This window comes from Triticum dicoccoides, chromosome 6B (assembly GCF_002162155.2).
Source record: "Triticum dicoccoides isolate Atlit2015 ecotype Zavitan chromosome 6B, WEW_v2.0, whole genome shotgun sequence".
Classification (NCBI taxonomy): domain Eukaryota; kingdom Viridiplantae; phylum Streptophyta; class Magnoliopsida; order Poales; family Poaceae; genus Triticum; species Triticum dicoccoides.
Genome location: NC_041391.1, coordinates 80,681,128 through 80,689,297, shown reverse-complemented (window position 1 = coordinate 80,689,297; position 8,170 = coordinate 80,681,128).

Genomic DNA, 8,170 nt, shown 5'->3' with positions numbered 1-8,170 from the left:
CCGCCGACAGCCTCTTGAGGATGTTGGTGAGGTTGAGGCCCGGATTGCGGAAGGCCACCTTCACCAGCACCTTCTCCAGAACTCCGGCACAAATCGAGCGTGACTCGTCGGCCAACTGCTTTGGGATCCGTTCCCGGAGTTGCTGGAGCGCCGCCGCCACGCCTTTGAAGAACAGAGTGAGCTTGGCGCTGGGTTGGAGGTTCTCGTTGGAGGAGTACCCGAAGCCTTCCACCCCCAATTGCACCAGCTCCTCTTCGATGACTGCAGCAATGTTCACGGGGCCCTCCGTCCAGAGCGCCACAGTATCTCTGAGAAGATTCTGGGTTTCGGTGGCCTTCGCTAGCAGCGCCTCGTTGGCCTTGATGTCCTTCTTCAAGTCCGCCTCCCGTTTCTTGGCGCCGTCCAACGTCTCCATCAGGGTGGCCAGCTTCACCTCCAGATCAGCATTGGAATTCTTGGCGGCGCGCAGCTCTTTGCCCTTCTCGGAGAGTTGGCCCTGCAGCTCACCGTGGGCAAGGGCGTCCTTCTCGCGCTCCAGCTTGATCGCTGCAAGCTCTTCGCCACCCACCTTCAGATCAGCCTCCAGCTGCGCCACCTTTTCTTCCAATTCCTTCTTGGCGGTCTCGGCAGCCGCAGCCGCATCCTTTGCCTCTTGGAGCGACCCGCCAAGTGCCCGTTCGCGCGCGGCAAGCTCCTCCTCGTGGCTGTCGAGGTTCACTTTCCGCTGAGCCAGCTCGCCTTCTCGCGTATACAGCTTCTCGCCGGTGAGCCGCTGCTGCTCTTCAGCTTCGGCCTTCTCGAGGAGGAAGGCCTTCCGCTCTTCAACAAGCTGCTCCCACTCCTCCGCCAAGGCCCGGAGAGCTTCCTGGTGAAAACCCCGGAGCTCCTCTGCGCGCTTCTCTATATCCACGCTCGCTTTCGCGACGAGCACTTCCTGGGACTCCAACTTGACTTGACGGGCGCGATAGAGCGCCAGCAGCCTCCGCAGCAGCCGCTCCTCCTCGGGCTCGTCACTGCTGCTTCCCGGCGCGTCAACGATCGACAACCCGGCGGAGGCGAGCACCTCCCCATCCAAAACTTCTCCTTCCACCGGCGCCCTGGAGTTTGACTCCCAAGGGAGCTTGATGAAGATGCCCTCGCCAGCCTTTAGATAGGCGCCGGACTGGGGCTCCTCGGAGCCTGACGCTGCGGCAGCGGCGGAGGGATCGGCGGTCGGTGCAGCGCCTGACGCTCCTGCAGCCTCAGGGCCGTCAGTGCGATCGCCAGATCCCCCGCCGGCTTCCTCGGTGGCAGCCTTGGCGGCCTCTTCACCAGCAGGCACATCGGCACCAGCTCCGTCTTCGGAGACCGCGCCATCATCAGTGTTGCCGCGCGCGTCCTCTCCGCCGCCCGCCTCGGTCTCCTTCGGATCCGCGGAGGGTGGACCTGACGACCGGAGAAGAATGAGAAGTCAAACAAGCACTCAAGAAGAAAAATCAGCAGAAGAATACAAAGAAAGTTTCGGGCAGGAAAGATTACCTGTGCTGGGATCCGCTGTCATAAGCTCCACCACCGGCGGCTCGTTAGCGCTGTCCCTTGCCGGAGACTCCTCCCTTGCCGGAGGCTCCTCCCTTACCGGAGAACGCTCCCTTGCCGGGGAGTCCGCCCTTGGCGGCATAGTCGAAGTAGACGACGAGTCGGAGCTGATCACCACGCCCTCCTGATGAAGCTGTTCTGCTCCTGCGCAAACAAACCAGTGATCAGATGTCAACAAAGGAAAAGAGCAACCACGCGCACCCAGAAGCAGAAAGTAAACCATATGCTTACGCTGGGGGCTGCTCTACGAAGTGATGGCCGGATCCGGCAAGGTGGTCTCGGGCGCGCCTCCTGTCGTCGCAGTGGGCTCGTCCTCGATGACCACCACCTGAGCCTTGGCCCTCTTCGCCGCCCTCTGGGCCAGAGTCCTGAAAAGGGAGAGTCCAGGGTGGGTCAGATCAGATGCAAGACAGGAATGGCAAGTTGAAGAACTACAAGAACAACAAGGGAATCTTACTCTTCTTCCTCTTCCTCGTCGGAGCTGAGCGCGGAGAGGTCGAAGTTCGGCCCACCTCCGGCGCGACGAGGTGGAGGGGTGGGATCCCTTGGCCGCTTGGCGGGGACTGCGGCGCCAGCCCGAGATGACCCCGCCCCAGTTGCCACTGCGGCGGGAGGCGCACCCGCGGCAACCGTACTTGCCGCGGCGGAGCGCGTCGCGCGGCGCTGCGGCTGTTGACCAGCTTGCCGCCCTGCTGCATCCCCGATCCTACGGAGGCGCCTTCTTGGCTGCACTGGGGGCTGTGTTCCGGGCCCTATTCCCGGCAAGCTCCCCGGAGATGGCGGGCCACTCGTACCCTCGGCGGGCTCGCTCAACTCGGCGTCGGGCGCGGCAAGCTCTTCTTCATCTTCGGGCCACTCCCGCTCAGCAAGACTCATCGCCGATGCCGCGTCCGCTTCCTCCACCGTGAACCCAAATTCACCCGCGGCTGCGGCTGCCGCCGCCTCTTCCGCCCTGGTGGCGATGCGTTCCATCTCTTGATAGGTGGTGTCGCGGGTGAGGAGCTTCTTATCGTCAGCATTGACCGCTACTTCCACTAGGCTATCGAAGAACTGCTGCACAACGTCTCTGGCAGGCTCTTGCCAAGTTGGAGCGATCCCGTGCGAATCACACAACGGCATCATGGCGCAGATGCGGTCGCGCGAGGAGTTGTTGCACAGAGGAACGACGCCTGCCGGCAACCTAAACCACTCGGGATGCTGTGGGTCATGCTTGAATATCTCCATGAGTATCCCGTCCAACTCTATGACGGTGAAATTGAAGTTGAGGCCTGGGCGCAACCTCATGATATCTGCCGGGCCTCCAAATTCCCAGGCGGGTCTCCCCCTCGCCTGCAGAGGGGCGATGCACCGGCGAAGGAAATCTGCGCCGACAGCTCCTACAGTCAGCCCGGCAAGCCTGAGACGCAAGATCCGAGTGGTGGCGATCTTCAGCTTGTCGTCGTCCACGGACAGAGCGCTCCAGTCATTGCCACGCACTGCTGGGGCTTGGCGCAGGGCGGTGAACGGCTGCGGGCTCTCTTCTACAACCCAGCACCAATCTGCTCTCCACTCGTCCCACTTGCTGCGGAGCTCAACTCCAGATAGGTCTCCTTCTTGCCGGCCCGCGAGATCCAGGCGATCCCGCCGGCAAGAGGTTACCCTCTCTCGACACGAGGCATAAAGAAATGGCGGAAGAGAGCTACGTTGGGGTGGACTCCGACAAAGTTTTCGCATAGATGGGCGAAAACTGCCATGGTCAGAACGGTGTTGGGGGTGAAGTCAAGGAGGTGGAGTCCATAGGTGTTCATGACGTCGCAAAAGAAATCAGAGAATGGCGGGCAGAGCCTGCAGTAGAAGAACACGGCGAAGAAAGGATATCCGCCAACTGGAGCTGCTTGCGAGGCGACGGTGGAGAGTACCTTCGTGCGCGGATGCGCCCGCGTCTCCATCGACCAGAAGAGATAGTACCACTCCCTCAGCTCCTTCGTGGAGAGCTCGGGGGGGAAAGTGGCCCGCTCCTTCCGCAGCACCTCAAGCCGCTGCGCTTCGGTCGACTTCACAGCTTTCGCGGCCGCGGCCTTCGTGGCCTTCCCCTTCCCGGGCTTCGGAGGCATCGCGGAGGCGGTGGGGGAGATCGACGGCGCTGGTGGTGGCGGCAACGACGGCGGCGGAGCGCTGCCCTCTTTCAACTCTGCAAGCGGAGGAGGGCGGCGGAGATTTCTGAGATTGCAGCAGCGAAGGGCGAAGGTGGGGGAAATGCCCCTGTTTCCCCTGCTTATAAAGAGGGACGGGGCGGACATTTCGGCCTTCCAAATAAACAACCACCCACGATCTCTCCCACGACTCCGCGATTGACGCGTGCCGTTACGGGGGTGCGGTGGATACGGAGTTAGATTCGGCATAACCCAGGCTCCGCGCGTGCCCGTGCCCTGTTTTAGGCATGGCCCAACAGCGCTCGGCACCGTGTGTGGCCCAGGCCCGGGGGCTCCTGTCGGTGTGCTAGAGTAGGGGTACCCTAGTATCCCGAACTTGTGCACGGGCAGTTGCAGCGCCGCGCGGCAAGGCTTGCCGAACGACCGCCAGAGTCCTCCGTGGGTTCCTTTGGAGCCATTCAAGAACAAAGCATTCAAGATGAAGAGACAAGGCCCCGGCAAGAGGATCTTGCCGGGAAGAGACAAGGCCCCGGCAAGAGGAGCTTGCCAGGAAGGCCAACCACGACACTTCAAGAAACTTGCCGCGATGCACCGCACGTCCCGGCAAGGTCCGGTGAGCGACAAGCTTCTGGACTCGACAAGACGACGACCCCGACAAGGTACTCGCCGGGGGCCCGCTGCCACTCTGTACCCACGCTCCAGCGCACCCACCCGCGCGTCGCCATGAGGCTTCCTCAGGGGCGCGTGGCGGGAGCCTGTGCAGCCAGGGGTACGCGGTGGCAAGCGGAGATGAAGGGAAGGCCATCGTGGCAGACGGTGGCGCTCCTAACGGTCACTTTTTGCAATATTTAGGCAACTCAGACGGGCATTCAATGACCTTGTCCCCTGCCGTCAGAGTTAGGTAGGGTGCACTGTGTCCACAGTAGCGGTAGCTGCACCTACCGCATCCTTTTCCATTTTTACCCTTCTAGTCTACGTTGCCACCTGTCGGTGACCCCTTGAAAGTATAAAAGGAGGCCCAAGCGCAGCGTAGAGGGGGTTCGGCTCATTCGAAACATCAGGAACACTCTCACGCTCGGTCTGGTAGCGTCCATCGCTCCTAAGCAAGAATTCAATACACACAAACAAGCAGCAGCAGGGTTTTACGCATCCGTGCAGCCCGAAGCTGGGTAAAACTGCTCGCGTGTACTGCCTTGATCCGCTCTTTGCGCGGCCTCCGCCCCCCTCCGAACCGAAAGGGGCCCGGTCCCCATAGGTGTTGGTGGATCAGTTTCCCCGACAGATAACTTTCCTGATGAACAATTAACTATCATAAATTCTTCTCCTACTGCTCCATGGTATGCTGATTATGCCAATTACATTGTTGCTAAATTTATACCACCTAGTTTCACATACCAGCAAAAGAAAAACTTTTTCTATGATTTAAGACATTACTTCTGGGATGACCCACATCTTTATAAAGAAGGAGAAGACGGTGTTATTAGATGTTGTGTACCTGAGCATGAACAGGAACAGATCATACGCAAGTGTCACTCCGAGGCTTATGGAGGACACCACGCTGGAGATAGAACTGCACATGAGGTATTTCAATCCGGTTTTTATTGGCCTACTCTTTTCAAAATGCTTGTCAGTTTGTCTTGTCTTGTGATGAATGTCAAAGAATTGGTAATATTAGTAGACGTCAAGAAATGCCTATGAATTACTCACTTGTTATTGAACCATTTGATGTTTGGGGCTTTGATTATATGGGACCATTTCCTTCCTCTAACGGGTATACACATTTTTTGTTGCTGTTGATTACGTTACTAAGTGGGTAGAAGCTATTCCAACTAGTAGTGCTGATCATAACACCTCTATTAAGATGCATAAAGAATTTATTTTTCCGAGGTTTGGAGTCCCAAGATACTTAATGACTGATGGTTGTTCACATTTCATTCATGGTGCTTTTCATAAAATGCTTGCTAAGTATGATGTTAATCATAGAATTGCATCTCCATACCACCGAGAGTCTAGTGGTTGAGTAGAACTAAGTAATAGAGAGTTCAAATTAATTTTGCAAAAGACTGTTAATATATCTAGAAAGAATTGGTCCAAGAAACTTGATGATGCATTATGGGCCTATAGAACTGCATATAAAAATCCTATGGGTATGTCTCCGTATAAAATGGTTTATGGAAAAGCATGTCACCTACCTCTCGAACTAGAACATAAGGCATATTGGACCATCAAAGAGCTCAACTATGATTTCAAACTTGCCCGTGAGAAGATGTTATTTGACATTAGCTCACTTGATGAATTGAGAACTCAGGCCTATGAGAATGCCAAACTGTTTAAAGAAAAAGTTAAAAGATGGCATGACAAAAGGATACAAAAGAGTGAATTTAATATAGGTGATTATATTTTGCTATATAACTCTTGTTTAAGATTTTTTGCAGGAAAACACCTCTCTAAATGGGAAGATCCTTACGTTATCGAGGAGGTCTATCGTTCCGGTGCCATAAAAATCAACAACTTCAAAGACACAAATATGAAGGTGGTGAACAGTCAAAGAATCAAACATTATATCTCAGGTAATCCCATAAATGTTGAAACTAATGTGATTGAAACCGTAACCCTGGAGGAATACATAAGGGACACTTTCCAGAATGTTTCAGACTCCAAAAAGGAATAGGTATGTGTTGCGGTAAGTAAACCGACTCCAAAACAGTTCTAATAGCAATTTTTCTCCGTTTTGGAATATTTAAGAAAATAGGAAAATAAGAAGTAGTCCGGGAAGGACACGAGGCATCCATGAGGGTGGAGGGCGTGCCCCCTGCCTCATGGGCACCTCGTGTGTTCTCCGGACTCCATTTTCTTGCACGATACTTCTTTTGGTCGCTAAAAATTCATTCTATAATCTCCCGAAGGTTTTGACCACCGTTCCACGCAAATATCCTTTGTTTTTGTTTCGAGTTGTTTCTATAGAAGATTGAGAGCAAGATGTCATCTCAAGACTCTGACGGAGAGAGCTATGTCTCACATCTCATTGCTGACCCAAAGACCTATGGGGACCTATCTCCTTGTGGTCGAACTATGGATGATGAGGAGGATGCTCATTTGATGAGTATCAATGATTCAAGTTCGGAGGAGGAGGATGTTCCTCTACCTCAACCTGGGGATATGCATGTGAAGTTCAAGAAGTCTCGTCTCCCTAAGAGGGCTAAACTATCTAACAACCGATCTATTCCTTCTCGTTTTTGGCAGAAAAGCAAAGGAGATTTATGTGACAAGATCTTGAAGCTGGAATCGGAGGTCGATGATTTAAAGGAGTAAATTGCTCTTCTAAATTACAATATGAAGAAGCTGAAGGCACAATTTTCATCGTCATCATCATCTTCTTCACCTCCGAAGGAGACATAAACACATGGGTATGGGCACTCCCCCTTGGCAACTGCCAAGCTTGGGGGAGGTGCCCCGGTATCGTATCACCATCACACTCCTATCTTTACCATTTTTCTTAGTTCAATCCTTTTGGTAATATCTTGATCTAGTAGAATGAAGTTTTAGTATGATCTAGTTTTGAGTTTTTCTTTATGATCCCTCTATGTAATCGAGTCTGTGAGCTATATATAATAAAGATTAGTTTTGAGTCAAGGGCTTGCTTATCTTTCTATGATCTTGAGGGAATAAAAGAAAAAAAAGAAAAAAAGAACTAAAGAGATCATATTGATCTTGTGTAGAGTGATGACCTCACATATAAAGAATATGATGAATAAAAGATGTTGAGAGTTGAAAACATAGTTTTGGTCATCATTGCAATTAATAGGAAGTAATAAAGAAAGAGAGGTTTTCAAATATAAATATACTATCTTGGACATCTTTTATAATTGTGAGCACTCATTAAAATATGACATGCTAAAAGTTGATGTTGGACAAGGAAGACAATGTAATGGGTTATGTTCTCTTATATCCAAAATAAAGTATATTGTCATGGATCATCCAACATGTTGAGATCGCCTTTCCCCCTCATGCTAGCCAATTCTTTGCACCAAGTAGAGATACTACGTGTGCTTCCAAATATCCTTACACCCAGTCATGCCATGAGAGTTCACCATACCTACCTATGTATTGAGTAAGATCCTTCAAGTAAGTTGTCATTGTTGCATGCAATAAAAATTGCTCTCTAAATGTGCGGAGAAAATAAGTTATAAAGGGACGAACTGCAAGAAATAAGCTTATACGATCTTGTGATGTGTGCAAGAAATAAAAGGGACGAACTGCATAATAAAGTTCCATATCACAAGTGGCAATATAAAGTGACATTCTTTCGCATTAAGATTTTGTGCATCCAACCATAAAAGCACATGACAACGTCTGCTTCCCTTTGCGAAGGGCCTATCTTTTATTCTTGTCTTATACCTTATACAAGAGTCATGGTGATCTTCACATTTCCTTTTTACATTTTATCCTTTGGCAAGCACATT